This window comes from Sus scrofa, chromosome 9 (assembly GCF_000003025.6).
Source record: "Sus scrofa isolate TJ Tabasco breed Duroc chromosome 9, Sscrofa11.1, whole genome shotgun sequence".
NCBI classification, from domain to species: domain Eukaryota; kingdom Metazoa; phylum Chordata; class Mammalia; order Artiodactyla; family Suidae; genus Sus; species Sus scrofa.
Window position 1 is genome coordinate 33,536,402 of NC_010451.4, and position 7,198 is coordinate 33,543,599.

Genomic DNA, 7,198 nt, shown 5'->3' on the forward strand with positions numbered 1-7,198 from the left:
GACCTGGCAGGATTTTAGTCTCAGATGGGCTGTGTCCCAGAGTGCAGTGCCTCTGCCATCCCACCTACCTTACCTTTCCTTGTGAGAATCCTTAATGACTGACTAATCTTCCTACAATTTAGAAGCCTCTGGGTGTTTTCTCTAGGCTTTGTGCATAGAGAAAATATAGATAACTTTAAAACTAACCTAAATAAGGAGTTCCCTTTTGGCACAGAGGCTAAAGGTCCAGTGTTGTCACTGCAGTGGCACAGATTCAGTCCCTTTTCCCCACATAGTTGCAGCCAAAACAAACAAACAAAGAAACAAACAAAACCAAAACACCACCACCACAGCAACAAACAACAAAAAACCTAACCTAAACATGACACCTAGTAAAGAAAATCTATTGCCTCCAGTAAGCCTTAAAATGTATTATATGGACAAATAATAATTAATCATTTATTAGGTACTCTTCCTTTTTTATAAACTGCTATATTCACATGCTAATACCTGCCACTAGTATGGATAGTGCAATCATTGACTAGATGAAGGGCCCTTTGATGCTACCACCCACATAAGAAGAGTTCTCTGTTGGCCCAGAACCAAAGAAAGGGAGGCAGGACTTAACTAGATGTAAAGAAATGGATGATTGATACTTAAAATTTTTAATTCCAAAGATCTCATTCTTGGAATTTTTATAGCAGAATCCCATATCCTCAAGAAGGATAGCAGACATGCAACACTTGGTCATCAGACTAAACTGAAGAGAAGAGACCCTTATATTTTTGCGAAGAGGAGGTACTTAAGGATCATAGCTGTAAAACTGAAAGAATGGCTTTGGGTTTTCTGTATTGCCTGCCACCCATCTCTACTCTGCCTTGAGAACAGCTCTCCTGCCATAGCCCCTTGGCCCCTGAAAATGTAAGCCCATGCTAAGTTTGTCTCCAGTCCATCCTTGGCCAGGAGTACCTCTTGGCAGCTTGGCTGCTTAGGTGTCCTGATCTCACATATTCCTGGCCACAGCCTCCAAACCAGCATGGTTTCAAAGGACATTGACACAGAATCCAAGTTCCCTGGGCTGGGATGGCCAAGGTAGGGGTAGCTGGCTCTGGGCTGGGCTTGGGACTATGTTTGGGAGTCTCAGGACTTCTTATGTCAAGACCCATTCTCTGAAGCAACAGTTCTTCTCCTGGCCTTTGTGGACTTTGTCCACTTGGAGGCCAAGGGGCTCTTTTGTCTGATGGTGGCCTTTCTCATCCTCTTTGCCCTGTGAAGAAGCCATCCCCTCCCCTGCAGTTCTTTCTCTCTATTCCTGTAGTGTTTCATCTGTCCTGTATTGTATTTTCCTTTTCCTATACCCTCCAGGCATTCTGAGGAAAGTGGTTGACTCAGAGTCTGACAGAGGGAAGACAGATAAATACTGATTTAAAAAAAAAAGAATGACTTCAGCTGCTGATTTTGAGGATGTGCTTCCTGTCTCTGATTTAGTTAGACCCGTCATTCTATACCTCTACCCACCCATGACCGATCCCATCACCATCTTCAGCATTGCTGAAGTTGCAGCTGTTATTTCTTGAGCACTTGCTATGTGCCCAGGAGCCTGCTAAGTGCTCTACATTAATTCTTTCGGATAGAGCAAAAAGTCCTACCCTCAAATATTTCTTTCGCATATGCATTATTTTGAGCTGAAGCAACCAAGGCCCCAAAGACTCAGTAAGAAATCTTGACTTTCTTCTCACGGCCTGGAAGAATGTGGATAGATAGAGGACCTGCTCTGAAACCAAAACACCTCTGACTCAAACCCAGCTTAAGCCAGTTTGGGACTTGGACCCACAGTTTTTTCCTAAATTAGAATCATTCACCTGTTGTCTAGACTTACTGAGCCTCAGGTTCTTTGTGGCTCAGCGCAGAAGGAATTCAGCAAGAGACAAAGTGATAGACAAGAAATAGACTTATTAAAATAGGATGCTTGTGAGGGATACAAGTGGGCAGGTGAGGAGGCTCTGCCCTGAGGAATAGATGACCTATATTTTTATAATCCAAGGAAAGTGGGGAGGGGGAAAAGACTACTTTCTTCCTCATTCTTTGAGTAGACATCAGGCTTACATCACTAGCACCTCCTTTGAATTGGGTAAGAGAGAATTGGACCCTACAAGGTCAAACTACGATGGTCATGGTGCTTATTCAAATCAGCAGAAGGGTAGTAACATATGCGAAAATCATCTCAGATTTCCATATAATGAGGGGCTTCTACTTTAGAATGTCATCTTTTCCTTCAATTCCTGACCTTGGTCCTAAGGATCCTTATCTTTAGCTGCTGAATATGAGTGCAGGCCCCATTTTATCTTTCATTTAATGACCTGAGGCATATCTTGTGCTTTCTTTTATGGTTTTATTGTTAAGCGAGCCTGCTTTGTTCCATGGCTTCCGATGACTTTATTGAGTGATTATTAACTTACAGTGGTCTCCCAAAGTTCCCTAGGTTTCCCTCTCTATCTATGGTTCCCTACTGGGACTTCTACAACTGCCTATGTAACTATGCTACTCTGTCTCTATCAGTTCCAGGAAGGGAGCTATCACCGTACATAACTCTAGTATGAACTCGGTGTGTGGAGAGAGAGGCACTTGGTAAAGTCAAGTCTGCTTGTGAAATTTCCTCTCTGTATCCCATGGTCTCTGCTTGGCACAGAGATATTTGTTTATCAAACCTTTGCTTTTCCATCTTCATGTCAGTTGTCTTCCTTCTCTTTGAGTTCTCACACCACTACCCCCAACCTCCTCTTTTGTCTTTAGCTAAAGATGGAATTTAAGGCGAGGTTTTCAGCCATTTTAGTGAATTATTCAGTTTTCCTGGGTCTCTCCCACACAAACATGCTATAAAACCGGTGTTTGATTTTCTTTTAATCTGTCTTATGTCAATTTAATTCTTAGACCAGCCAGAAGAAGCCATAAAAGCAGAAGAAAATTTCTTCCTCCCTGACAGCTGTGATTGGCTTTTGTGCTGACAATGTCTAGAGGGGTTATGGGGTGGGTGCTCAGGTGCTATGAAGGTGCCAATCTTTGTAGTTGTGGCTTCTTTGGTTTTTGTTTGTTTGCTTTTTTTTAGGACCCCACCCGCAGCATATGGAGGTTCCCAGGCTAGGGGTTGAATTGGAGCTGTAGCCACCGGCCTGCACCACAGCCATAGCAATGCCAGATCCAAGCCCCATCTACAACCTACACCATAGCTCAAAAGCAATGCTGGATCCTTAACCCACTGAGGGAGACCAGGGATCGAATCTGCATCCTCATGGATCCTAGTCAGATTCATTTCTGCTGTGCCACGACAGGAACTCCTCTTTGGGTTTTTTGTTTTTGTTTCTGTTTTTTTTTTTGTTTGTTTGTTTGTTTGTTTTTCTGAACAAGCCAACAGGATGTTTGAGAGAGAGGTGGTGGCAGGGAGAAAAACAAAAGGTGTTTGTGATGGACTGAACAAAATCGAGATGGTTGTATGTACTTGTCTGAATATTTATATCTTCATTTAAAAGAGAGAACAGCCCTTCATCAATAAGTAGTGGGGCCCAGCCTCTGTGCTGAGGCAAGGACCAGAACTTGAACCTATAAGACCTGGCCAAAAGACTGTATCCACTGGGCACAGGATATTTATTAAGAAGCACAGGGACTAAAGGGAGTGAATAGTTTGTAATAAAGGTAAGAGTCATCTGGAGAGAATCACAGAAATTTAGTTGTCAAAACTGGATGCAAAGGCAAAGTAGTCCTGGCAAAGAGACTCTTCACTGAATCCCAGAGAGTTGAGCCAGAGCCCCCTCAGTCTCTCCTGATTAAGGTCATTGAGAGTCAAAGACCTCTGCTGGGGAAAAAGATGGCCACCGAAGGCTGAGAACCTGGTGTGGTCTGACGATGCTCCAAAATAATACAGACACAGGGAATCAACTCCCCTTGTATCAGGAGATTAGTGGTACTTTACAGTCGAATTAAATGTATTTCATAAGCCCTCATAACTAATAGATATCTAAACACATAGTGGACTCTGGAAGGTAGTAGAGGAATTAAGAAGCTGAAAGGAGGAAAATGGGATGATTTTTATGGTCCAGTCTCCAACATCATTGTATGGTCGTAGAGAGATCATTTCCTTTCTCTTAGTCTCAGTTCTCATTTATAAAACTAAAAGATGAATCAGATGATCTAATTAGTTCCTCTAGTTATTTTCATCCTGAGTAAACACAGGACATACAATATTGCCACATCCCCCAGCCCCCAAATTTGCCACATGGAAAGATTTCAGGAAATGTTTTGAACTTAAATATAAACATTAAGGAGAAGCATATTACATTATGCATACAGAGCGCATAAGCCAATTTTAGTAAAAGAGCTCTGAGTTCTTCATTCGTATTCCGGTTAATCCCACACAATCCCTGGGTAAGTTTGTTGCCTACGTGCTTCCATTACCACTACTGCAAAATATTGCCCATTATTTCACTTCCCTATTACCCTACTTCCTTGGCCTTTATTTTATCTCATAGTTATTCAAACTGTAAGTCAGTTTAGACATTCCCTATGAAATTAGGAATATGATTTAGGAGGTATCTTACTTATTGCAGGACAAATCCTGATAAGTGGGTTCAGAAAAGTGGACTTGGCTGGAGGCATAGCTGCTTGTCTCAACACTCTGCTCAGCAAAAAATGATCCAAACTGGAGTGTGCCAGAAACAGAGCCAGCATAAGCATACACACTGTTCTCTGTGTGCTCAGAGGTACTTAAGACTCACAGATTTCCTTTTTCCTTGTGTTGCTTTGGAAGCAAAGTCACAAGCCACTTGGCACCCATTAAACTGAAACACAGGCTGGCCAGAGGATACAACGCAGAAAGGCCGCACCTTTAACCACAGAAAGCACCACTCCTTTTCAGATAGAATTGGAAAGTTCAGGTGACCTGGTTGTGACTTGTACTGGGCTGGCTTTTAGTGCCAGTCTGTTAAAAAAAAAGGAAAGGTTGTCAAGAAAAGGAAGGTTACTGGTATATGCAAACATTAAAAAACAAGTAACCCAAAAGGCACTTTTAGTTACTAATTTTAAATCTTTTTGGCATAGTATTGGGGCGATAGCTAAGGATCCTTGGATGATGTCCTTTAATCCAGCATAAAGCCATGAAAATGGAAACAGCACCATCTTCACTTGTAAAGAAATGTAAAATATACCTGGTGGATTTTGAATCATGTGAGACCAGTTCCATTTCAACCAGGATTTAAGAGTCTCACAGACTCACCAAATATCAAGTAATTAAAATCATTCCTTGCTCAGTTGAAGCATGGGGATGTTATTGAATGATTATTTCCAGAGTGGTTTATAAAAAATTTTAAACATATGGAAGATAAATTTTCTTTTTCAAAGCATCTAATTTTAGGGCATAATTTTGACCATTTAAGTCAAATAAGGGGAATTCCCATCGTGGCTCAGTGGAAACGAATCTGACTAATATCCATGAGGACCCAGGTTTGATTCCTGGCCTCACTCAGTGGGTTAAGGATCCGGCGTTGCCGTGAGCTGTGGTGTAGTCACAGATGTGGCTTGGATCTGGCATTGCTGTGGCTGTGGTGCAGGCCGGTGGCTACAGCTCCAGTTTGACCTCTAGCCTGGGAGCCTCCATATGCCATGAGTGTGGCCCTAAAAAGGCCAAAAGAGAAATAATTCAAATAAGGGAATTCCCTGGTGACCTAGTGGTTAAGGACTTTGCATTGTCACTACTGTTCAATCCCTCACCTGGAAACTTCCTCACGACACGGGCATGGCCAAAACAAACAAACAAACAAACAAAAAAAAAAAAAAAGAAAGAAAAGACAAGACAAAGAGGATACCATACTAAACTCAAAAAAATGGCCATGCTGTTGATGTAAACCTAGTAGATCTTTGATTCTCCAAAGGTCATTAATTGAATATCTGTAATCCCGCTTGAGTGCCTTGTGAACCACGAGGTAGAACAAAGCCAAGAAATCCTAAATCAATGTTCAATGTTTCATGAACTCTAGAATATCAAGCAGGTTAAAAAAAAAGAAAGAAAGAAAAAAGAAAAACTAAATGATTGGGAAAGAAACTTTGGAAACCTTAAGCATTCACTTCCTTTAAGTGGACATTGGCCCCAGGTAATAAGCCTGGTAATTTGGGATTTTCTTCCCTCTGGCTGCATTTTTGTTTTTTTTTCTTTTTTTTGGAACGTGATTCCATTCTCTGTGTACACTGTGTATTTTCTGGTTCCTGTTGGAGTCTGTCATCCAGAGGCTTGTGGTGACGCACAAGACCCAGCTCCAGCTCCAAGGGGCCTACCGCAGTCTTGATGGCTTGGTGTGACACACCATCCTGAGTCTCATCTCCAAGAAGGAAGTTTATAGTTCGGGAGTTAAGTGACAGGGACACATATATGACTAAGGAAACCAGAGCAAGCTATTCTTGAATTCCCAAGCTCTCAAGTCTTATTTGAAAGTCAGTGGCAAAAAGTCAGGAATTAAACTGTCCGCGGATTTGTCCAGGTTCCTCATCCATACTGAATTAAGTCCTCTGAATGATTCATTGTTTTCAAAAGAGTATGGCTGATGCCACCTAGTGGAACTATTGCGGATCTCACAGCCTTATGATGAATACTTAAATATCAAGGCATTTTCTTTCCCTCTTTCTTCCTTTCTTTCTTTTTCTTTCTCTCTCTCTCTCTCCTTTTCTTTTTTCTTTTTATGGCCTCATTTGCAGCATATGGAAGTTCTAGGACCACGGGTCAAATAAGAGCTACCTACACCATGGCCATGGCAACATTGGATTCGAACCACATCTGCAACCTATGCCACAGCTTGCAGCAATGCCCAATTCTTAACCAGCTTAACAAGGCCAGTGATCAAACCATCATCTTCACAGAGACAATGTCAGGTCCTTAAACCACTGAGACACAATGTGAACTCCCATCAAGGTATTTTCTGTAACTGGGATTTAAATTTGATAGGGAGATATGGTGGTTATCTTTCCATGAGGTCTGCTATATAAGTTTTGTATTTTTATTGTGATATGAGGATGCAGAGATCGAAGACAATATCTTTAATTCAACATGAAAATTCTCCTAGGATAATTTCAGGGACAAAATCTGTTACATAGCATAAGAGCTTGTGAGTTGCTTCAATTTCAAAAACATTTGAACTATTGGTTCACTTTAAGGAGTCTTCAAACTTTTCACCAATAT

General features: G+C 41.5%; 1 pseudogene; it reads left to right on the top strand.

Annotated features, from left to right (window-relative positions):
• Window positions 629-1,411, top strand: LOC110255425 (annotated as a pseudogene).